Source organism: Toxorhynchites rutilus, chromosome 3, assembly GCF_029784135.1.
Source record: "Toxorhynchites rutilus septentrionalis strain SRP chromosome 3, ASM2978413v1, whole genome shotgun sequence".
In the NCBI taxonomy this organism is placed as follows: domain Eukaryota; kingdom Metazoa; phylum Arthropoda; class Insecta; order Diptera; family Culicidae; genus Toxorhynchites; species Toxorhynchites rutilus.
In genome coordinates, this window is record NC_073746.1 from 224624255 (window position 1) to 224650720 (window position 26466).

A 26466-nucleotide genomic window follows, 5' to 3' on the forward strand; every position below is an offset into this window, starting at 1 on the left:
AATCCGATGCGTAATTTTCAGCATAACGGAGAAGGTTGGCCGGCCATTCTGTTAAACGAACTGTTCATGACTTTCCATGGTGTGGCGTGCAAACGTTTTGAAATTTCCCCGTCGGTAGCCTTCGGCACGCGATTCGCCGTCGGGAAACGAGTTAGAGCGAGATGCCCACATCGGTTCCGTGGGATGAATTTTCCTGGTTATCCCAGAGGTGGTGTTTGGTTCGATGCTAGCGGCAGATTGCTCCAGTGCGAGACCAGATCTCGTCGTTGTAGGCTGTGTTCAGCAGCAGGCTCTTCTGAACCAAGCTGAGATCTGGAAATAATTTACATTTAGGGCTTGTGCTGGGTAAGGTTTCCGAGTGAGTGTATGATTGCTGACTGTAGTGGTTTAGTTCCATTTGGCAGTGTATGTTACGATACGCAACAGTTCAGTAGGATTTGCGGAAGAGCAGCGACTCTCATGTTAGTGTGTGCTAAGAAGTTGTAGAAAGTGGTTGCGTTCTGATCCACCAAGAGGAAGCTTCAATCAAGTTGAAGAGGTACAGTGAATAAAAGTGAAACTATGCAAGTGAAATTTCTTAATCCTCTCAGTTGTTTAACTTCCGAACATAATTTATTCTGAATACTATTTAAACTGGGATCATGTGTGTGCGGTAGATTAAAAAAAACTCAATAAGCTGATAGCATCGTGTGGTTGCACTATAAATTTGATGAACGGCTTACGGCCCCGTCGGTCCAAGAGTACGCCTCATGTATGTATACAATCAAGTGGAAAATACGTTATTGGTTATGAGTCTCTAGGTTCCCATTTGGACCACGCTATTTCATTACGCCTCTTTACAAGCACCAGCGGCGCTCGAACGGTATGGCAAACAAATAATCGCGCGTAAATAATTCATTGATAACACGATTGTGAATCGAATCACTTCGAAACGTTGGTTAACGTGTAACCTTATATACAATTTTTCGAATGAGGCTTACAGAATATTCACATCACTGCTAATTTTAAGTCGGAAAGTAGATGCAAATGCTGATGAGATGAATGAAATTGTAACCAAATTGCCAATCAAATTTGGTAACAATTTCATTTTTCGAAATGTTATACTATTAGTTCATGTTTGAAGCATTTTGTAAAAAATGGAACAACTTTCTACGAAGAATTAAATATTTAATATCCTAGATATATTAGGTTGGAGAAACGGTAATCCTTTATTTTTGCGTGAAATTCTAAGCTATATACTATGTGACATACTACACCGTCTTGTTGTGTAATATGTTGCCATTCTAAAGGTATTTTCATAATGTCTCTCTCATATAAGTCTTGGTCTTTTTTGGCAAAAAAATCCTAGCAATAGTTTTTTACAATTTTCTCTCGATCCCAATTTCTTATCACTCAGTTTTGCAAGCGAGAAGAAGGTGGTAATCGCTTGGTGCCAGGTCCGGACTATATGGTGGATGCATTAAAACATCCCAATCAAGTTTTGTGGCTTTGCGTTGTCCTGATGGAACACAACACCTCGTCTGTTGGCCAATTGTAGATGTTTCTGATCAATCATTAGCTTCAAATAGTCTGTTTGTTGAAAGTGCAGAGCTGTATTTAGTGTATTGCACTATAAAAAAAAATTAAAAACAAATTTAAAGATATATGTTAAAATAATAAATACTCGTATTTTACTGTTACAGTATAAGCACCATAAACACCATTCACAATTTCAGCGGTCTGGCTTGCATTTTCGTCTTTATAAAAGAAAAATGTCAAATCTTTGTTAATCTCCATTGTTAACATTCTGTAACTCACAATTGAACGGAACAAACAAAAAACAGCGAAAGAATTTTATTTAGTGTGAAATGTCACCTTTACACCCTCACAACTAGAATTGTATGATCGATATTACGCTAGATATAGACCACTAAAGTCAGTTACCGAGAAAATAATGGATTACTTTTCCCCCAACCTAATATAATATTTAAATATTTTTCACAGCCTTAATTTCTTGGGTTTACTTCCAGGGGCCTTTTCGGTCGCATAAAAATGTACATGGCTGTACACGGCAAATTGAATTAGCCTAGCAAAATTTTGTTAATGGTCTAATAGTGATTACCCTTTCTAAAAAGATAAATGCATTTAAATGCAACTTCCACCTTGTAATCGCTTGTACATTTTCCCGTTTTTTATTTATTTATTTTGGCTTTACGTCTATTCAACATGGCCTTATCAACATTTTTTTTTTAATTTTCTTGTGCGTCGTTCGTTGCTTGTTTTTTTTTATGGTGCGGCTTGCAAAGTCTGCGACCAATCCCGCTATCTCGTTGGATGACCATCGCGATACAACTGTGTTAGGCATCAGGATTGTGCCAAGACACCTAAAGCAGCAGCTGTTTGCGGATTTTTGTGGCTCTTTTGTGGCTTTGTGGAAACTGCCCATTTGCTCATCCCACCACACTCTAGAAAGTTCTCCGAACCAATGCAAGCCTAAAAACCAATCTTTGACGAGATAAATTCAACGAATCTGTGTGCGAGTGTGATTGTGACAAGCGCGCGTCGATAAAGAGGCAATCTGTTGTTACGCAATTTGCGCGTAATTACGCGATTTTTTTTTGCGCGCACGCATCAATCGTAGAATTCAGTTTTCTATATAGAGTAATTCCACGCTAATTCAGCCGAAAAACAGTCGATTCTGACCCTTTTATCTCCGATTTTTTGACGTAGAACTACGTTTTTCAGGAAGGGTGCCAAATCAGAAAACATGTCAAGTTTTCATGGAATAAAGTTAAAGTTAATGATTATTTTCACTGTGAACGAATTCTTATGATTTGCATACCAATCGAATCGGAAATTCTCTCAGATTAGTTTGATATGCTATACATTACAATTCGCTAATCCCTAAACGGTTCAAATTCATGTAAACTTGAATAACTTCTTTTTTCCCATACATTTGTTCTGCCGATTTGTGTGCTAACTCTACCCGTACTTCGAATGCTTATAACTCGAACATTTCTTAACAGATCGGAGCGATGTTTGCATCAATTGATAAGAAATATTTCTACGCGTCTATCACAATTAATAAAATATTATTTGCAATTGAAATGTAAATAAAATATGAAATGAGCAATTGAATAACTGTAAAATGTCAAGCGTTATTTAAACGCCCTAACTGCCAAATTTTGATTGGCCCGATTTACTGTTTCCCCAACACAGACTTCTAAATCGACGTATCTGTGGAAATCCGCTCTGCAAATATACATGCAAGTCGGGGGTATTTTTGTTCCCATCGAGCTGTGTTTCCCTAACACGGACTTCAAAATCAATGTGCCAACATGCAAGTTGGGGGTATTTTTTGGTGTTTGAGTACTTTTGTACTCGCTGGTCGTTGTGCAGACCGGAATATGTTTTCCTAAAACGTAATTTTAAACTAAGAAGCCTGGGAAAATCGTCATTTCAGATACTAGAGGTGAATGAACTTTCGCGGTTCGAGAACTACGGAAACATCAGTTGTGCAATATTTTCAGAGGGAAATGTAAAGTACAATGATCGTTTGACAATTCTTCCGTTCACGTATTTTGGAAGTTCTAAGCATCATATCAAACGTGAAAGGACGTTCATCAAATTTATTTGTAACGAAGAACATAATCTATTACAAAAAATTCGATGCATTCTAAAATAATGTTCAAAGTAGTAAAAAGTGGATTTCATAATATAATTGCGTAGTTTTATGTCGAAAATATGCGGTCGTGTCCTAGATACAACCCCTTATAGTTTTTTTAAAATATTTATATATCCTATGATCAGAAAAAACAAAATTGAGTTAAATTTCAGGTAAATTTATTTTATCTTCTTCAAAATATGATCCATCTGAAGCAACACACATGCGCATCGCTTGACCCAGTCCTCCCTGCATCCCTGGTGGGCCGACGAAGCGATGGCCTTTAGTTTCCTCGTTGCATTCTCTTTGATCTTCTCGATCGACTGAAATCTCTTTCTAGGTGGTGGCAACTTCAAGGTCGTACCAACATAAAAAATAAACCGGTTCCCGCATGCACGGTTCGTTTAAATAAAAAATCCCGATACTTTCTGATCGTAGTGTACTACCTAGCTACCAAAAATTCCACCTTGAGCTCGTCACCATCCATTACAACAGTACTACCAAAAGGAAGGGGATTATGTTACGATCAGCCCCTCCTGCTGGTATCTTTTTAGTCTAAGACGAGTTGAGCATGAATTCGACCTGATTACTTTCCTCAAATCTGCATACTATTGATGATAGATGGCCTGTCTGCGCGCTGTTCAGGTGTTCATCGTAGAGCTGCCTCCACCTTCGATCATCTCGCGTCTATTCGTCAATATAAAATGTATGATTTTGCTTTCGGATGTGTTACAAAATGTGAATACTTTTTAGTCGAATTTCTGACTTTCTTCTTGCTGTACAATAATTTTTTTGAAGCCGACACTGATATTGTTCAAGCGTTTTTGATGCAGACTGAATGAAGGCGCAGCAGTAAAAAAGGTGGGACTCAACGTATTAATTAGAACATATCTTCGAACAGTTCCGAGCGATGGAAACAAGTTCAATACGTCCTCATAAAAATTAATCGCAATCGAATTTGGTTATTAATAGTGAAAACTGGAAGTTTAGATAGGTAGAATTGCTTTAAACCAAACCTCTTGTAGGGTGTCGACTACCTGATAAAAGCTTGGAAATCAGGAAATTCAAACATTGTTAGCGAAGCTCAGAAAGTTTCGTCACCGATAAGTGAAAAATTGTCACACCTTGTGATTTAGTAATTTGAATAATTTAGTAATTTAGTAATTTAATAATTTAGTGAGTAATTAGTTAGTATATAACCCTCTTGGAATATTAGTTGTTGCAATAATGGAAAGTTATTGATATAAACATGTGTATTTGAAAAAACGGTTTTTCCATCACACAAAAGTCATAAGGAATCTAAAAGCATTGCGAACAAACAGAAGCTGACAATGATTCCAAGTATCTCACAGGTCATTAACACCAAAAGCTCGAACCAGGCGCCTCCAGAAATGTTGGATACTGTTGTGTTGTAGCTGATCACTTACTTGTGCAATCAGTACCTACATTCATGTGTCATAAATCACTCCACGCTGCTGAAAAGGACATGATCGTACAAGAAGAATTTTTCACAACAGTTTAAATTCTAAACAGATTGTTTAGAAGGTCAAACTATGCCGCGCCGTGCTAAAGAAAAGTTTTATGGTAAAGTTTAGCACTGCCTCGTATTTCAAATCTTTCGACGCGTCTTCAAACAAAACTACAAAAATGCGGCAGATGGATCTGAATGTCAGACTTTGGATGAGGAAAAGAAGGAGGTTGTAACTCGTTACATGATGCAAATATTCTTAGGACAATCTCGAACATCAGATCATCTTGCAGCTTTAAAAAGATGTGGGAAACATCTCTTCGGACAAGCTTCTTCTGGTGTCGATGGACGACACCAACGTAGATTGGTCATTTTACGCAAACTGGAACAGGACTTTCATAAAGTTCTTGGTGTGAGCTGCAATCTAGATTATTTTACAAGGATGAATGGCTTCTAAAAACTCGTCAAAACGAAAGAAAATCCCTACAATTCCGTTTGGAATTCAAAGGAGAATGCTTATGAAGCGAAAGCTGCATCTTTTCTTGATCCTTCGGATATTGGTTCCGTACAAAAATTGAATGGTTATATTCCATTAATTTTCGGAGTATCAGTAGAACACCAGCAGATTTTTCACTGAAACAATATTTCGAATTCATGGCTAGCAACAAAAGTAACAAGTTTGCTAACTATGATCGGAAAAAATAACGATTGGATCATTGTTTTGACAGGAATAAGTTTACCGAACTTTTTACCATCGGAAAATTGATCTGTTTCTCTAGCATGAAACTCTTAATGTTGAGAGGGGCTTTTCTCTGAACACTGATTGTCTTTATGAAGTTATGCGTGAGGAATCGATTGTGCTATACAACGAATTCATGATCCTGTGTTTGGAGGGATAGCTTATAAAATGTTTTTAGAACTACAACTGCAGAACTTGTTGATTTTTTTTGGTCGTTGAGTGAACACCCTGTCTTGAAATCGATGCCCACCATTGCTTCGGGGATAGGCAGATATACAAACATGTTACATTATAATCTACTCGTAGATCTTGCACAGGCTTTGGTCTGCAGGGTATTTTTTCGGCATTTGAAAATAAAAAATTTTTAGGGAAGTTTTGTGCATGTTTTTGATCCATTTTATATACGATGTCTATCATTCACGATCTATGTTTGTCAGTCTTATCCAGCACATATCAAATTCATCATTAAATAACATGTAAGAGAGACACTCTTCAACATGAATATGAAATTCAACAGTTAATTATTCGAATCAGTCGCATGTTCATCTTGTCTGTGAACACTTGTATCAAAAACAAAACCCATTATCTTTGCGTTAAATTCAAAACATTATTTAAGATGTTTTGTTTGATACGAGAAAAAGGTGGTAATCACTTGATGCCAGGTCCGATGGATGCATTTAAACCAGGTGGATGTATTTTATCTTCTCAACCAAGCTCCAGGAGTTTCTGGCGAGTCACCACAAAAATCATAATTTTAATGGTTTTCTATTTCCCCAGTCTAATATTTTAACGTTTTATAGGAAATTATATTTGACGATAGTTGTATGCATATGCATAAATATTTATTGAAAAATCTTTATTGAGCCTTTCTTCTGCCCAAATTGACTCCAATTCAAAAAGTAAGCTAATCATCACAATTGCTTTCATTTGAAATCTGGCAAAATTTTATATCGAATAAAGTGGCAAAACATCCATTTTAGAAATAAAAATAAAAAAAGTTAGTTATTTAGTGGTTTAATAAATTTTTTTCCAAAAATACATGATAAAAACAATCAATTGTTATTATTTTTATATTTTTAGTATGTATTTTGATTATAAATGTTTGTAGTACTTTTGATATTAGAATAATTTAATAATGATAATTCAGGATGATTCGACAATGAGAAAAAAAATCCGAACCCTTTCAATTTGACTGTTAATGATTTTTCAAAACATGGAACTCTTGTTTATAAGTGTGCTGTGACGAGACGACCGAAATTTCTTAGGATCATTGACACCGTTGAAGAAGAAGACGCCAAATCTGTCGATTTTGACGCGACCCTATCCGTTTTTTTGAACTGTTCACATAAAGTGACAGCTACCCAAAATAAGAGTTGTATATCATTTGACCAATTTTGATTACGACTGATTTCTATAGGGGCGCTACTAACTTACTTTACTTTACTAACTCTCTGGTTTTGCGCAATACATTTGACCTTCCAATTTTTTTTATGTAGATTTTTTAAATACACCGTTGAAATTTTACTCAAAAATTGAATTGAAAAGTTTATTTACACTACCATTCACGAAACTTCACTGTCACACTGTGTACAGTGTCGAACAAAACATTTAGACCTCTGCTCAAGCAAAAAAAAAAAGAAAGTGACAAAGCTTTGAGAAAAAATAATCCAATCCAGTGCTTCAATCCACTTATAATTATTTATTGGAATGTTCGAAGAAATTTATTACATATGCACTATAAACAATAGTCATTCATTTCAAAATGCGTATGATGTATAATCAACAACTAAAATGACGCGACAAAATTTGGGACCGGTTTTAAAATTAATTGTAAAAAAATAAGAACAAGAAAATTCATACTGTGACTAGGACTTCTAGGGTTAGTACTTGGTGTATATTTTTATTCCGCATCACTTCACGCACCTGGTTCGTCACGGATTTCACCAGATTCTGGCACGTGTTGACCGGGATGGTGTACCAACAAGCTTAGATCCTATCCCATAGACCATTTCACGATATCCCATAGTTTCTCTATAGGGTTCAGATCCGGTAACTGGCTGGCTGACGTTAACTTTGTTATCCTGGAACCACTCTCTGATGGTCTTGGCGGTGTGCTTCGGAACGTTATCGTTATCGTTATGCATGAACTGCCATTTCAGGGGCATCTCCCACTCGGCGTGTGGCAACATGACATCAATCGCAAGTACTCTACGATTCCGCGTTGGCTGTTGCCTGTCTTTGACATTTTGCGGATGACCATTCGCTGTGTTTCCGTGCAATTAAGCGCGCAACCCATTTTTCGTTGACTGCAACTACACCCAAAGTTAATGTTCAGCACAAGTTATGGCATTCCGATTTATTACATTAAATGAGCTGAAAAATAACAGAAAATGTACTACTGCCCAATACATCCAGATCATTTGTATAATATATATGCTAGAGCCAATATGAGCGAGCGAAACAGGAGACACATCTAAATGAAATCATATGAAAATTTTTCGTATAGTTTACCAAATACACGGCCCAGACAGAGAAAGATATAGGGTTGGGGAAAAAGGAATGTTGTATTTCTGATCGAAATTTGACGCTTTATTTAACATACTCAAAATTATCCAATTTAAGTCAAATATGCGCCGTTTTGTTCGCAAACTTGTTGCCAATTAGAAGGCAACTTCGGATAATGAAACCCCCCTTCCTTATTTGCAAAAAAAAACTCAGACAGCCAGTTTTCGCAAGCCTCTTTTGAGGCCAACTTAGTATCACCAAGAGCGTTTTGCATGGACCGGAAGAGATGATAATCACTTGGAGCCAGGTCCGGATTATAGGGTGGGTGCAATAGGACATCCCATCCGAGCTTCCGTAGCTTCTGGCGGGTCATCGAAGATGTGTGAGGCTGAGCGTTGTCCTGGTGGAAAACAACACCATTCCTATTGATCATTTCTGGCCGCTTCTGGTCAATCGCCTGCTTCAAACGGTCAAGCTGCTCACATTAGAGAACCGAGTTGAGGGTCTGGCCATAGTTGAGCAGCTCAATGATTCCCTTCCAATCCCACCAAACACACAGCAAAACCTTCCTGGCCATCAATCCAGGCTTGGCGATGGTTTGTGCCGGCTCACCGCGCTTAGACCACGACTTTTTTCGCTTTAGGTTGTCGTACGTGATCCACTTTTCATCACCGGTCACCATCTTCTTCAAAAACGGGTCGAGTTCGTTCCGTTTCAGCAGTGCATCGCAGGCGTTGATTCTGTCTAAAAGATTTTTTTTGCGTCAACTCGTGTGGCACCCATACATCCAGCTTTTTTTGGAATCCAATCTTCTGCAAATGGTTCCAAACGGTTTTATGGTCTATACCCAGTTCCTGGCCAATCGAGCGAGTGCTCACATGCCGGTCTACTTGGATGATTTCAACGATTTTATCGGTTTCCACGACGATTGGCCTACCAGTACGGGGTGTATCTTCGACAGCCACTACACCAGAACGAAATCGATCAAACCAACGCTGTTCTGTGCGAATCTGTACAGTAGCGGGTCCATAAACTACACGAATTTTTTCGGTCGCCTTCGTTGCAGTTTTACCTCGCAGGTAGTAAAAACGTAAAATATGGTGAAATTCTTGCTTGGTGGACTCCATCTTTGACGCGCTATAACTTGAGACTGAAAAGGACAATCACAACACTGTCAAAACGATAATTGTAGCACAGATTGTCGTCTTTAAATAGCCGTATAGTATGACCCGATGCGATAAGTACAACACAAGATATGTTTAAGTGTTGCCATATATTGACAATATACGACATTTCTTTTTCCCCAACCCAATATATTCTCGTTCATGTTCTTCTTTATCCTCTTAGAAATCACATTCCAACTTCATTTTATGATGAGGCTTTTAAAACAGCGCATTATTTGCGCCTTTGACTCTCCAGCACACGAAATGGCATCATTTCTGCCGAAGGTGAAATGGCTTCTGGCAACGCTAGTTTTGGTGTAGAATTAGAGAATTAGAACCTTACATACTTCCTGTATACCATAATAAATACTTACCAGAATCCGAAAAACACAAAATACCACCGAGAAACAAAATATTTCCTCAAAATCGGTGAACACTCGTAACAGCCGAAACGAGGAACTGGTCCTAAATTTGAAGAGTTATGAATACTTGAACAGTGCTAGTCTCATTCTTTTTGGCCATTCCACAGCTCGCGATTAGCTAGTATATCACGAAATGCTATGCAAGACTGTACCCCTCGAACATATTAATCGGCAATTAGCTTAGTTCTTTAATTGCAAAATTATCTAGGGTGTCCATTTTCATTTTGGTCTGAAAAATCCATTTTTTCGCATTTTTGCCAAAAATGACTTTTTTCAAAAATTCATAACATTCGAATCACTGGACTGGAATTCAGATGTTCGACATATTATATTAAAGCCAAATAGCTGGTCTTTTTTGGAAAAATACTACAGTTGCAGAAAATTTTAATAATGTTTTCGTTATTATTGATTGTATTTGTTTTTTTTTGTAGTTTCTATGGTCTCGGGATATATTTTAGGCGCTGGAAAGCTGAGATTTTTTCATATAAGATATCTTGAAACCAGGGAGGCGTTTTTTTTCGTTTTGAGTTATGATTTTTCAAAGTTAAGCGATGATCCGAAAAATATTTTTTTCCCATTTTTTCCACTACAAAAAATCATAACTTTTGATCTACTGGACCGATTCAGATGATTGATACATCAAATTAAAGCCAATGAGCTAGTCTTGAAAAAAATATTTATTTAGGTTTTATTTTTCGTTTTTAAGTTATGATTTTTCAAAGTTAAGTTTTCGTTCAGTATTCCTATGCGACTAGACTGGATGTATGAGACTATAATCCAATTAATTGGCAAGTGTATTATTTTTGTTCAAAAAAGGCTAGCTAGTAGGCTTTAATTTGATATGTCGATCATCTGAATCAGTCCAGTTATTTTTTGGACCATCGGGTAACTTTGAAAAATCATAACTCAAAAACAAAAAAAAAACGCCTCCCTGGTTTCAAGACATGTCATGTGAAAAATCCTAAGCTTTCCATAAAAAATATTAAAAAATATAGCGCCCTTGGTACCAAGACCATGACAACTATAAAAAACAAATACAATCAATAATGATAATTCGAATCGTTTTAAATTAAAAAGGACACCCTAACAAAAAAATAAATAAAATACGGGTTTAATAATTTGCGATAAAGAACGAAACTATCACTTTTACAAAAATCTGAGAACTACTATATCGGTTTCACATGGAATGGCTGAATTAGTATAAGTAAAAATGTTAAAAAACAGGAAGTGGGTTATATCTATGGTATAACCGCAAGGGTGACGTAGGACTATCGTTGATTTAGAGATCATTTGTTTGAAGTTGAATCTAAATCCATTCTGAATGAATGAATAAATGAATATTTGGGGGACTTCGAAAACGAGAGCGTTACGTTGGAGGCACAAGGTTTTATGCATCCAAAATAGGATACGAAAAACCTTGTTCTGAAGAATAATCTTCAGAAGCTTTCCTGCTAACTGTACTTGATTGACAAATCACAAACCCAAATGTATTATATGGATATTTTATGGATAGAAAACATTGAAATAAACTCTTTCGCTTGAATGTAACTTTCAATTTCAAGGTGAACTGGCAGATTATTTTCCAGCAACGATTAGATATTTCCACATTTTCCTCGATACTGGAAGCCCACCAGTGGTTAATGCTAATTCGGTAACCACCGTGTTAATACTTGATTGAAACATATTTGGTCACAGTGTTACATGGATAGAAAACATTCAAATAAACTCTTTCACATGAATGTATTTTTAAATTCCCAGAGGAACTGGCAGATTATTTTCCGGATCTTTCTCGATGCTGAATGGCATCCAAACGGAAAGAATTCCGTGCGTGTATGTGTGTGTATAGCGGCTGCTTCGATGGTCACCTTCTCTTCTGAAGGATCGGCTTCTCTGTGCTCCCTCACAGTTTCAAACAAACTGCTTGCGTTTCAGGGCAGATCTCGATCCTTCGCCGTCCAGCACCCTCAGGAACGATGTTGTCTTGTCGATGTCCTCACGAAAAATGAATGCATCTCACCGCCATATATCGCTTAAGTATGCTTTTTGTGCGTGATTGAATCGAGAGAAGGCGTGGTTTACGATGGCAATTTGGAAGGCAAACTAGAGGGGAATGAACTCCCTGAGCTCGGAACTTTCGGCGAGTGAGCAATAATCGATTGCGGGCGCATACAATATTGGATACGGAAATATCCTACTGATGGGAAAGAATAATCTTCAGAAGCTATCCTGTTAATTGCGATTGATTGAAAAATCACAAAACCAAATGTATTTGGTCACAGTGTTACATGGATAGACAACATTAAAATAAACTCTTTCACATGAATGTATTTTTAAATTCCCAGAGGAACTGGCAGATTATTTTCCAGCATTGATTAGATATTTCCGGAACTTTCTCGATGCTGAATGGCATCCAAACGGAAAGAATTCTGCGCGTGTATGTGTCGTTCCTTCGCCGTCCACCTCCTCCAGCACGTTAGGCAACGATGTTGTCTTGTCGATGTCCTCACGAAAAATGAATGCATCTCACCACCAGAATATCGCTTAAGTATGCTTTTTGTGCGTGATTGAATCGAGAGAAGGTGTGGTTTACGATGGCAATTTGGAAGGCAAACTAAAGGGGAATGAACTCTCAGAGCTCGAAACTTTCGGCGACTGAGCAATAATCGATTGCGTACGCATACAATATTGGATACGAAAATATCCTACTGATGGGGAAGAATAATCTTCAGAAGCTTTTCTGCTAATTACACTTGGTTGAAAAATTACAAAGTCAAATGTATTTGATCGCTGTGTTATATGGTTAGAAAACATTAAAATAAACTCTTTCACATGAATGTATTTTTAAATTCCCAGAGAAACTGGCAGATTATTTTCCAGAAATGATTAGATGTTTCTGGAACTTTCTCGATGCTGAATGGCATCCAAACGGAAAGAATTCCGCGCGTGTATGTGTTATAGCGATGTCTTCCCGGGGAACCGTTTGTGGCATCACTCTCCTCCTGATGGATTCCCTTCTGGCCTAGGGTGCACAAACAGGCTCTTGGTGACACCGTTCATCCGCGCTTTCATGATAAACGAAGTTAGCTTCACCACAACAGCGACAACATGCTTCAATCGCTGTTCAATTAGAACTGAGTGGATTTCCGAGCGGCGCTCGCTTATATACCGATTGGTGATTTCAATACTCTGTTTTGAAAGCAATTTTAAGACTATTGAAACACGTTTTTGGATAAAAAAGTAACAAGTATAGAACGCGTAGACATTTTATCTTTCGACTGAGGTGTTTATCATACCATTTCGTTTAGTTGTTTAGGAGCTATTAACGCTCAAAATCTCGGTCTCCGGCGTAACGCTTTCGTTTTCGAAACTTTTATTTTACACCCCGGTATAGAAATGAAAGACGTAGTCCTACGTCAAAAAAATGTTCAGATGGTCAACACAACTTCTTAGCACTAATCATTAGTTTTGAAACCCAAAGTTAATCGGTTTGATTCAGCCTGAGGGCATCCGTATACTAGCACATAGGATTTGACAGCGTCAAACATGTCCGGGTCGCAAATGCAATTTGCGACCACTGTCACTCGCGAGAACTGCCAAACTCTCAAGCTGGTGTAAAACAAGGCACTTAACATACTACCAGGTGGGTCAAAACGTGAAGTGGTTTTCTGCAGCCATTTAAAAAATACACAAAAGTAAATTAAGACGATTGAGCACAATTTGTGGAATATACTGATACTTTATGAAATACTCATTGCTATATTCATTATATTCATTACGTTTTACGCTGCAAGCGTTTCATTTATTGTCTTTGCGTTGAAGGCACCATAATGATTTGCGCCATTTGGAAAACGAAATTAAGGACGAAATTAACACACTTCTAGAACAAAAAATAATGAATGAAAATTTACTTTTCTGTATTCAATATGTATTCTATGTAATAGAGTAATACGTTTCCTCGAAAATTGTGAAATAATATGAAACTGAAATTGTGTTTGATGCTGATTTTATATTATAATGGTGAGTTTTTGTGATTATTGTGTTGTAAAATATTTGGGAATATACAACCAAATGGCTAAGTAAGCGTCAGGACTACGTGTTTTAAGTAATCGAATAACTTAAAAATCTACATACTATTTATAAGATTTCAAAACTACCTTCTTTAAATTTTCACGAATTTAACGATTGTTTCGAGTTAAATATGACGTTTACGTTTACGTGCGTTTTAAGCCAGATGTAAAGAAGGTATTTTAGTGCGGTGATAGCTGTGTTCTTCGGCTGAAAAGTAAAGCTAAAAATTTGTTTCGTTTCGAGTGATGTCGTCACACAACTGATCCGGTTCGAATTTTCGATTGTCATTCTGTGAATGGTGCTGCATAGTATAAATTGTGGATTAGATTTTTACGGAAATGATGTTTGATGATGAGCGTTGGAGATGTTATATTATCATTCAGACCCTTGTGATCATCATGATCATTACATTTCACATAAATTTTTTTTTCAAAAAACAATTCTTTTTTTAGTTAGCGAATGGGCGCACCTTGTTCCATAGATTTGCCTTGAGTTCGCCGAGTAATTTGATAGGTTTGGCAATGACAGCTAAATTTGTAGCACATCTTGACTCGCGGATCATATCCCCTTGCCCGGGGCTTGGTTTGATTAGTCTGACTAACCGGGATGAAAGACTACGTTACGATTCATCTGCTACCGTTACGTTTAAAGTTGATGATGAATACGCCTAAATGTTGCCTACACGCTGCTCGGATTTTAATCGGAAGACAATAAAAACACTTTTGCAATCACGTTGAATCAGTTAACCCTTTATAAGGCCGTTGCAACTATCCAGCCACCCAAAAAAAGTTTTTTTCACCGCACTGCACTGGAGACTGACACTGAATTTTACGTCTTTTCGTTTGCAGAGTGTCGGCACTGGAAATGATAACAACAAAGTTGAAACATTATTTTAAGAAAAGACCACTATCGACGCCAGACGAAAAGTTCATTGTCGGTCCTCTACCTTGGACGGGGCTGAATAGTAACAATCCTTATATAAATTAAGATGTAATTCCCTGATGGAGCTTTTATTCATATATTCTTGTATTGTACATTGTACATTATAGATAAAACATTCCTTCCAAATTTACATTAAAGACATTAAAGAAGTTTTTAATTGATATAGTCGCATCAATCAAAATGCATTTTCAAACAACTCCTAATATAATCTTGATAATGTAAATCCAATTACCACAGAGACTGCAGAAAAAATCATCCTCTTTTATTTTACAGAATCAACCGGGCGCCTCCATTGCACGCGTTTCGTACTGTGTAGAATAATCCTCTCTGCGGGAAAAAATACAAATTAAAGAGGAACGAAAATTCTACTAAAACCAAAAATGAAGTGACATTAACGTTCCGGTAGATTCAGATCTCGCCAGCACGCCACGAGATCATAGTCGTGTAAGTATTACGTGTGTTTAACATGTATCGCTCTCTTATTTTTGTTCCCTTCTCGTGCGGCAATGGGAAGGTGTTCCTTGAGGAATTATTATTGGACAAAATATTTACCTGCAAGTTTCATGAAAAATGGAATCATGATAATGTCTCGAACTTTGAAGATGATTTATTTTGAAACAACGTTGTTCGCAACCTAATACTTATCCATCATATACCGGGTTTCACCGATTTACAAAGCTGTTACATAACCTTTTTGTATTTTTATCTTTATTTGACTGAGAGTGCTCTCGATGCTTCCGCTGGAAGAACGCTTCCCAATGTTATGATTTTCCACAGCATTGACTTTCACGAATCCTCTGTTCCCGTTCATTGCTCAAATACATGAAAGAGACGATTCAAGACGAGGATCCACACGCGTTATCGATTGATGTTTTCCGAGCTATTTTTTCTATTCCTATTTCCTATTATTTTTCCTTTATTTATTCCTTTATTCCTTTATTTTTCTATAGCTATTTCCTATATTTATTGATCAAAACAACTAAAACAACGGAAAATGTAACTGGTCTTATAGAAACTTAACACTTGAAAAACACCCGTTTACGCTTAGCGCCTGCACACACACATATGAAAATCATGCAGTGTATGGTAGTCACCAATACCTACACACTAGAATATGAATTGAAACATTGTTTGTTTACAATGACACCAATCAGCAAGATCACCTTCTGGTCTTATAGAAGTTGGACAGAGTGTATATGAGGGGCTTAGAATGAAAGGGGTGTAAGTGATTTGATCGATTTCTCTACGTCGACTCTCTCTTTTGGTCATAACTTAGCTGCAAATACATTCCCAGCTGTATTTGACAATGTGGAAGATAGGTCAGAACCTCATCTATCAGATTCCATAGCAAACTTAAATTGGAACGTTTATGCAGTTGAGTTATTAACTAAATAAAAAGTTGATGAAGAGAAATTGATCAAGTCACTTACACCCCTTGCATTCTGAATCCCTCATACGCGTATTATAGGGTGGCAATGGATGTATGGAAAAAAAATCATCTTCGAATTTCAAAAACAAACCATGTACAATTTGTTTATTAGCCCAAAAAATGACCTGTCCAAAGTTTCAGCTTAATCGGACATGATTTAGGAGTGCCTCAAAGTTTTGATTGTTGATCCTCGAAAATCTTCCAAGGGAAATTATCTACAAAAATAGAATTGAAGAATATAGAGTAACTCCACGTCAAATCATCCTAAAAACAGTTGATTTTGACGCGACTCTCTCCGATTTGTTCAATCTTTGTATATATAAGGCCATCTACGCACTAGGCAACCTAAGTTGGAAAGTAACTTAACGATAGCTTAACGCACGTTTTATGAACGACGATATATCGTCGTTCGGTGCACTTGCCAAAAATACCAACGACGATATATCGTTGCGCCGTTGAGGCGTTATTGTACTCATCATAAGAGGTCTGTGTTAAAATAACTTTATAAAATGTTAAAATGGTTTATATTCGATGCAACACAAGTGAAAACATGGCCGAAACCCGTTTTAGTGGCCAGAAAACTAGCTATAAATATCTATAATAACACTTATATTTTTTTAGTGACGTATTACCAGCCGCACAATCCACTTGTGTAGTAGATCTGTCTGACGCTTGCCGTGCATCATAGCGTTATCCTTCCGTTTTATTATCCGACTTCTGTTATTGTATTGCAAATGATTGCAAAATGTAATGTCTATACATTATACTAAAAGATGTATATAGAGCTATGACCAAATGATGACTTTTTTATGTGCAATTGCCGTTTGAAAAATAGAAATCACTTTTGTACGATTTTTGTTATGTCTTACGTTCATGTTATTCTTATGATTTTCAACAAATAATCAAACACAATTCGTATCGTTTTATTCTCCCTTATTTCCGAATATGATGCTTTTTTATACTTTGTAAATATGTCAATATATGGCAACACTTAAACATATCTTGTGTTGTACTTATCGCATCGGGTCATACTATACGGCTATTTAAAGACGACAATCTGTGCTACAAGTGTCGTTTTGACAGTGTTGTGATTGTCCTTTTCAGTCTCAAGTTATAGCGCGTCAAAGATGGAGTCCACCAAGCAAGAATTTCACCATATTTTACGTTTTTACTACCTGCGAGGTAAAACTGCAACGAAGGCGACCGAAAAAATTCGTGTAGTTTATGGACCCGATACTGTAACGATTCGCACAGCACAGCGTTGGTTTGATTGATTTCGTTCTGGTGTAGTGGCTGTCGAAGATACACCCCGTACTGGTAGGCCAATCGTCGTGGAAACCGATAAAATCGATGTATGGGATGTATGGGTGCCACCCGAGTTGACGCAAAATAATCTTTTAGATCGAATCAACGCCTGCGATGCACTGCTGAAACGGAACGAACTCAACCCATTTTTGAAGAAGATGGTGACCGGTGATGAAAAGTGGATCACGTACGACAACCTAAAGCGAAAAAAGTCGTGGTCTAAGCGCGGTGAGCCGGCACAAACCATCGCCAAGCCTGGATTAATGGCCAGGAAGGTTTTGCTGTGTGTTTGGTGGGATTGGAAGGGAATCATCCACTGTGAGCTGCTCAACTATGGCCAGACCCTCAACTCGGTTCTCTAATGTGAGCAGCTTGACCGTTTGAAGCAGGCGATTGGCCAGAAGCGGCCAGAAATGATCAATAGGAATGGTGTTGTTTTCCACCAGGACAACTCTCGGCCTCACACATCTTTGATGACCCGCTAGAAGCTACGGGAGCTCGGATGGGATGTCCTATTGCACCCACCGTATAGTCCGGACCTGGCTCCAAGTGATTATCATCTCTTCCGGTTCATGCAAAACGCTCTTGGTGATACTAAGTTGGCCTCAAAAGAGGCTTGCGAAAACTGACTGTCTGAGTTTTTTGCAAATAAGGAAAGGGAGGGGGGGGGTTATAAGGGGTGGATAATGAAGTTGCCTTCTAAATAGCAACAAGTTTGCGAGCAAAACGGCGCATATTCGACTTAAATTGGATAATTCTAAGTATGTTAAACAAAGCGTCGAATTTCGATCACAAATACGACATTTCTTTTTTCCCAACCCTATATAACTTCTACTTTATAACTTCTTCTACGAGCATTTTCGCAAACCTCTGCAAATACCGGCCGATACGGCCGGTATTTTTCGCTTAGGCACGTTCTTTTCGCCGGTACCAAAAGGGTTAACCCTTTGCGGTCGTATTAAATTTGGGCATGGGTACTGGTCGTACTGGTCGGAATTATTTTTCCTTAAAAAAGCAGTGATACATGCAAGTTTATGAAAAATTCGCATTTTTTTTTGTGAACTATATATATGTACCAAACTTGACAATAATACCCCTTCCCGTATTTTCCAATACGTCCCACATCAAATAATTCCACTACTCTGCTGAGCGTTCGTTTTCATGTGAAATCTTTCGAAACAGTCTCCAAAAGTAAATAATATAAAGTATAATCAATACATAATTTGATTTCTGCGTATCCGAAATTATCAGAACTTTTCACTTCAGATGAACTGAGATTTTATCGTTTGGGACACTTATGCGATTATTCAATAACATGATACATTTATGCAAACAGTAGTTTTGATACTCATGAACAATCCTTTCCATCACACCAAAGTGCTACAATGGCTTTTTTTATCTGTATTATAGTGATTTTCAACTCAATTTGGCTGGTTCATCACTTTTACTTCAATTTTTGGAAGAATGTCGGGAGTGAGAATTGAGCTCGTGACCTTTAGCGTGAGAGGCATGGATGTTACCACTACGCCAGATCGCCTCCTGCTACAATGGCTAAATTCTGCTATTATCATTTTTATCCCACATTCCTGTGCATTCAACGCACCGTGCGTTGTCTCGTGTGGATGACTACTTTGTTTGATACTGAGTACCGTTATCTATTACTCTTAAGAGCAACGTATTGATTCATGAACAGATTCACTAGACATCAAACTTCGTTTAGGAAAAGCATAAACTGATACTTGGTTGAGTAAAATATGAGATTAGCATAGTTTATTGCTGTGGTGGCTGACAGCAGACAAACGACCAGAACGGTAAAAAAGGTATGGTGGCTGAGAGCAGACAAACGACCACAAAGAGTTGATAAAGTCTACTGCCGAATGGCAGCGGGTCATATTTTTCTTTCTTTTTCATGTGATCAGAAAATGTGTAGTGATGCTGGTTATCTGTTTCATGCAGTTGTATCAAAAGGCTGTTCGTTTTGATATCATTGTAGCTGAAAAATGTTGTTTTGTTTTCCTATTTTCACTAAAGTTAAGAAAAAACTCAAGTAAAGTATTTTTTAAAATCATTTTTAATAATTCGCTCTTCCACTGATTTTATTCGAAATTTGAAAAACGTCATCTTTGCCAGTGATTGTGATGTGTCCAGAATCCTTAGCTAATGCAAATCTTTAGGTTTGCTTGTGACTGCTGAGGAGTTTTTTTTTATTATTACATTTCGATACTTTAAGAAATCGTAGCCATTAATAAAAGTAATATTCAAAATGTAATCTCATTGCGATTCTACATGAAGAATCATATATATAATGTTTTATTTTTGGACAAATCGTTCTCGAGATATAGTAAATTTTATATAATGAATGCAATTTTTGTGAAATAATAGAAAACGCATACTAAAGCTGGACATCAGGGCTAAGGCCGACATCGTTTTAAAATTTCACAAATATATTTTTATTATATGAAATAGGTTTCATCTCAAGAAGAGTTTGTCCTTATGTCTTCTGACTCTATGTATAGCTTTTCATGTAGGATCACTTGTACATTCCATTTTTGTGTTACATTTCTTAAATGTTTACGATTTCGCAAAGTACAGATATATGATTTTTGATAATTTTTATAAGACTGGATTCGAGAAATAGTTTCTTGGAAAAAAGTTTAATGACTCTGCATACGTCCTTACAAAAAATCTGTCGTAATCATTGGTCATCTGTACAATGTTTCATAAAAATCGGAGAGGGACGGGACACCGGCCGGCTGATATGACGTGGAATTGCTCTATATGATTGTTACAAAAGAAAGATTCAATCTTCTGAATGTACTCTCTACTGCCATGTTCTAGTAATCATGCTGCTGTGTGAGATCTTCGGGATCGGGCCATATTTTGGGTTCCTGCTCATCGAACGCATTATGCCTAGTTAGAGCCCCTCATCGCTTATTGTTAGCTGTTCAATAATGTGATTGACAAATTTGATAAAACGAACAGTATGTTTTCCGGTAGAATGAACCACTTGTAAGTGCACACATAATGTGTCTTTCAGTTAGAATTTGGTCAATTATTTTTATTCACTTCAGCGCCTCTAGTTGTCACATCGAGAAACTATTGACAGCGTTTTGATCCGGATAGTTTGTTTATTCAGTAGTGAAAATTTCATCAAAATTGAAGGACACATTCAAAAGTTATCGACGATGGAACGCGAAAGGCTAGAAAAAATTCTGCACACTCACGTTAAGACCCACGTCAAGAAGAAAAATCGTAAAATTCATCAAATTTTCAAAATCGACTGTAAATACCGTACTCAAACGTTACGGGAAACCCTTACGTTGTATCGGGTAAAACTAATCAGGCGTAGAGATGGAACATATGACTGGAATCTACGAGCAAAGGTGATGAAAGCAGTCCACAACAATCCTGGGTTCTCCTTGTGGGATTGGCAGAAACCAAAAATATAACCCGTTCACGGCGAACCGGCGAATTTGTATGCAAGAAGAGTTGCGGTTGTATCAAGTCAGCAAACATCCTAACAGGGCGATGAAGCTCAACCTGTTCGCTAAAACCCGTGCAAGGAAGCTGTACGAGCAAGTGTTGACCAAGTACAAAGGATACATTTTGATGGATGATGAAACATACGTAAAAATTGATTTTGGACAAATAGTCGGTGACAAATTTGACCTCGCTAAGCGTAAAGGGGGTGTTGCGGATATGTTCAAATTTGTTTACGCAGATAAATTTGTCCGTAAGTTGATGATTTGACAAGGAATCTGTAGTTGTGGAGAGAAGACAAAAGTTTCCATCACTAGGGCAACAATGAATGGAAAAAATTACAAGAAGGAGTGTCACCAGAACTGGATTTTGTCATTCATTCGATCACACAAATGTCCGGTGAAGTTCTGACCTGACTTGTTGAAATGCCATTACAGCCGGGATGTCGTCAAGTAGTATAAGGAGAACAAGATCGATTTTATTGAAAATACTATCAATCCACCAAATTGTTCGGATTTTCGTCTCATCGAGAGATATTGAGCAATTATCAAAGGCAAACTGAAGAAATGTGGCAGAACCATAAAAAAACCTGCTCAAACGCAAAAGTTTTTGAGCAAGATAACAAATACGGTTACCAGTAGTACTGTGCAGAAAATGATGAGGGATGTATCACACGAATAGTTCGAACATTCGTCCAAACAGCTGAAACTAAAACAGGCTTTATTCTGTTCTACTTTCAAAGTTGTTTACGATAAGAGATAAAACAAGGCATTATTGTTTTTGAGTAATCTATAAGAATATCAATATACTTCAGCATGCATTAAAGCAAACCGCAACAGCTGCAAACAAAAATATTAGGATCCGACAAGCATTTGGTTTGTATCTGTAATTCATAATTTGTCACACTCTGACATGTTTGTTCTACTGTGTCCAACTTTCCACTACTTTCCATTAGCTGCTGGAAGTGATAAACCTAAATCACTTTGCTTATTAAAATTATTCCCACCATTTGTTAGCCATAATTTTGACATTAGTATTAGTTTGCATTCTGAGTGGCAAGCTCTAGAATACGCGTGACCGTGACGCGTGATTTCTTTGACGAAAAATTCCCCCGACCAGAACGGGAATCGAACCCGAACCCCCGACATGTGAGGTGTGACGCTAACCACTCGGCCACATATGTTGAACTAAATATTGTTTAGAAATTAGCTTTTCTCGTATGTTTTGAAATTAGGTTCGACTGACTGTTTGGATCCGTTGTATCAAGTCTCTAGAAATACGTAAACACGATTAATTTCTCAGACGCATTATGACGTCGCTGTCGAACGTGATGATACAGTCCAACAGAAGAGGGTGATTCTAATAATACCGGTTATGTCCTGAATTCTGGCTTTCGTTCTTTATGCGTTGTTTTGTACCTGCACAAAATAAGATGATGAGAAAAAGATGATGCGTTAAAAGAAATATCTAATTGAGTCGGAATTGGAAAATTTATTCAATATAACATTTAATTTTCTGTTGGTGTTTTACAATACATCCAGTGTGATTTATGTTGAAATGAACCTCATGCGATAAGGCCACAAAATGTAACATTGCTACCTGACTCCAACCTTGTGTGCAATTCGATAGAAGCGTTCATATTTTTATTGTGTTTAAATTCAGCACCGCCATCAATATTGGACGTATTCATGGATTGGTTCTTATCACACTACAAGTAATCTTGACAAATCGAAGACTTTCGCGTACGACTCACGGTTGGTTGAAACGTTGCAATTGTTGGCCTCCATTACACGTGAGTGCAGGATAATCACTCGAAATGCTCCGAACGCCTCGGAGGTCACCTCAAAACTTCCTCCGTTTAAAGCCCCACGTTTTTTGTGGATCTGTCCGCCAGACGTCCCGGCTCAGACTCAGTTTAGTTCTAATGATGTGCCCATAACCGGTTATGCCAAATAATTTCTAGTCTTCTTCACTTTCATCAATACCTGTTTGGAGCAAAACGGTAATGCGAAACAAGCGAAAGAATTGACCAAACGCCAACGACTTCTGTGCCATAAAAATAACACTGAGACGCCTCGAGGGGCAAGAGGAACAGAAAATATGAATTTCGTAGGGCAAATCTGGTTTGAATGTTTACGTTAATGGATGTTTGCGAAAATTGAGGAAATGATGAGCAGCTTGCTGCAGAAGGTCGTAAAGTATGGCGTCGGAAGAGTTATGCATATTTTGCGCTGTAAATCAAAAAATGCAAATATCATATTATTCGATATAGCTATATTATTAAGGTAGGGTATTAATGACACTTCCGTAAGGTACAGGAATTGAATCTGATTTCATAAGTGATATGAGACTGTTAAGTGATATTCAACCTGGGTTCCGGAAAGGACATAACACTGAAACGCCGTTGTCGAAGGTACATAATGACATTGCTCGTGTTGTCGACAGAAAAATAGTTGCAGTGTTACAGCTTATTTTGCCAAAGCTTCACACGCTAAACTCTTTAAAAAGGTTTCATATAATTTTAGTTTCTCTTGGTCTGCCATAAGCTTGATTAAAGCATACATTTGTGACAGAAATCAAGCAGTGTTCTATAATGAAGTATTGTCCTCCCCCAAGCCAAATTGCTCCGGTGTTTCTCAAGGGTCCGTTCTGAAGTAGCTTCTTTCTTCACTCTTTATAAATAAAATTTTTTTAAATTTATTTCTTTCGCTTATTGCTCACAAAAATTGCCCCGCCCTCAAACGATTAACTCCAAACACGGAGCGCGTAAAATTATGAATATTTTTTTCTGTTCAATGTTTATTTTATTGTTAAAGGTAGTGTTCAGGAATAAAATCAAACGCCGATTCATTTTAAGCTAGAAATTTAATCAATAAGTATTACAAATTTTATCAGTCTATCGTATGTATGAACTTACGAATTCGGTACGACTTTCAAGCGTATTACTCCCCAAACAAATATCTTGACTTCCTTTTGAAGATCCTAAAAATGAGTTACAATTCAATGATATTGATAATTGACAAGTAGTATCAACAAGTAGATAAACAAATAATGGATGGTAAAATTTTTTTTTTTTAATTTTTTTCAAAGCTCGAAAAAACGTTCGCAATTCGTGCCTCTACACTAGAATACCGCCTTTTAATGCCTTGTAAAGTTTAAGTTTAAACTACTCTAACTAGTAAAGCATATCAGGAAATGTTTCAACGCTTCAAGGGGTGAGACTTTAGCGTGCAAGATAACTCACACTGAATAACCAGAAAGTTAGAAGACAAAAATTGGACTCATCACTCGAAGAAACCAGGGTCAAATGGTAGAGTCCACGCAGAGTCATTAGGAGTGTTGCAATAAAACACTTCCATTCAATTAAGGGCCGTGATATAAATGAAATATAAATCTATATAAATAAAAATGATTTGGCCTCACGATTTAACTCAAGAACGGAGCAATCGATTTGAACAGTCAGTATCAGGATTGAAGTGTCTCAGCCCGCGTCAGGTGTATATGTCAAGAAAGAAATTATATACTGCGAAAATAAAAACACAGAAAAATGATTTTCGGGGAACGTGAGTGTTCGAAATTATTTAAATCAGAAAAGCAGTTGTGGGCGGAACGAAGCCAGCTAGTATGAATTAAATTTTAAAACTTTTAATTAACCTATTCACTCCGACATGGCATTTAAAGCACCTAATTTCAGGTGTTGGACTATTTGTGTGTAGGTGTAGTGGACGACAATATCGGGAAGAAATAAAAAACCGATCTGTTTATGTTTTTTCAAAGATTTTGTGGACTGACACAATTTTTTGCTAACCAACTCAATAGCAAATTCAATTAACCTTATCAATCAGCTATCATTTGGTTCCTAGAACGATCCTGTAGGACCTTTCCATATAAAGATATTTCTGTTTGAATGAAAAATTATACCTTCGTCATTGATGAATAATTTAATGAATAACGATTGCACCCCGAATCGAAAGGTAGTTTTGAAAACTTCAAAGAATTATGTACATGGTTAATTTATTGATTTTCCGAAAAAAAATATTTCAATGTTTCACATCGATTTCAAAAAAGTGCGAAAAACAGGGCTTTTTTAGAGTTTTAGAAAATCATCTATAGTTTTGCAAATCTTGTAGTAAGTTCTAATGTTAGCAGGCAAATTTTAAGCCTAGTGCATCCCCAAAACACCTGCCAACGTCTCATATTGATGCGTTTAGCCACTTTTTTAGCTTTTAGCTTTTATCAGATTGATCAAAGTTCAGTGTAAATTAGAGGAGCACTTCATCGCAAATTGTACCTGAAATACAAAATACTATGCGTTATCTCAGAATGAACGATTCGTAATTTCTCGACAAAAAAATGGGGAAATATCAATATCCCAGATTAATTTCAGGGGGGTGTGATAACTGCTAACTGCTATTTGCCTAATCAAATTATTAAAATTTTCTGAATCGATTTAAGAAGGTATTCTAGTGCAGGGACACGAATTTCGGACGTTCTTTCGAAAAAATCGAATAGATTCTGAATCAGTGAAGATGTCCCTATCGCTTGAGCCTCGGACAAGTCTAAAGCATGTTTGTTTGCTGTTTGCTGTTTAAAACCTTTTTTTACAAGTTTCCCGATTTTTTAAAAATAGTAAAGTTAAGAAATTATGATTTATTATAGGTCGACATTTATTTGGCAGGTGTATATGACGTTTAGTAGTAGACCAACCCCGAAGAGTGTGCCTTCTTTTGGAAGACAGCCATCCTATTCCATTGATGGTGCATGCTCACGTATTTATTATTGTTGGAAGCTATAAATAAACAAATGTTCTGGGTATATTTCAGACTTTTCAGTCAACTAACGAGCGGCTTTCACATTACATCATCAGAAGCTTTCTAGCCACCCACCAAAAGCACGTGTCACAGCAGTAAATCTTACTGTCGGATTTACGAAAGCAACGAAATCTGTGTGCATCTCAACCTACGAGCCATAATGGAACACGTCCGAACTCGCCGATGCGATTACAATGCATGAAATATTTATATGTGACCAAAAAAGCTCTCTGTTCCGAGACGAGATACAGAACAAAAATGACGTTGATATCCTCTTGTTATTATAGAAAATAAAGGTTATGATGATAACAACGTGCAATAAAAACTGATTGAGAGAGAATGGGGAGAAGGATTATTGTTCTTCTCGCCAGCTTCTTTTATTTCGCACACAGAACTCTTATCTGGGATTGATAGGGTATTTATGCTGTTGATGGTCTAACTATTCTTATACTGCAGCAAAGGAAACGTTGAACGTGATAAGTGCTGCTCCC

General features: G+C 37.2%; 1 protein-coding gene across 5 annotated transcripts in view; it reads left to right on the forward strand.

Annotated features, from left to right (window-relative positions):
- The first annotated feature begins 230 nt into the window (after positions 1-230).
- LOC129776231 (synaptic vesicular amine transporter-like) overlaps positions 231-26466 on the forward strand; it is a 128627-nt gene continuing 102391 nt past the window's right edge. Inside the window, exons 1-2 of one of the 5 annotated variants that reach the window (XM_055781752.1) lie at positions 231-751; positions 15224-15394. The gene's annotated coding sequence lies outside the window, so the exon portion shown is untranslated. Of the gene's footprint in view, positions 752-839; positions 863-15223; positions 15395-26466 lie in introns of those variants that run through there. The other 4 variants (XM_055781753.1, XM_055781754.1, XM_055781757.1 and 1 more) reach the window with 4 other exon arrangements.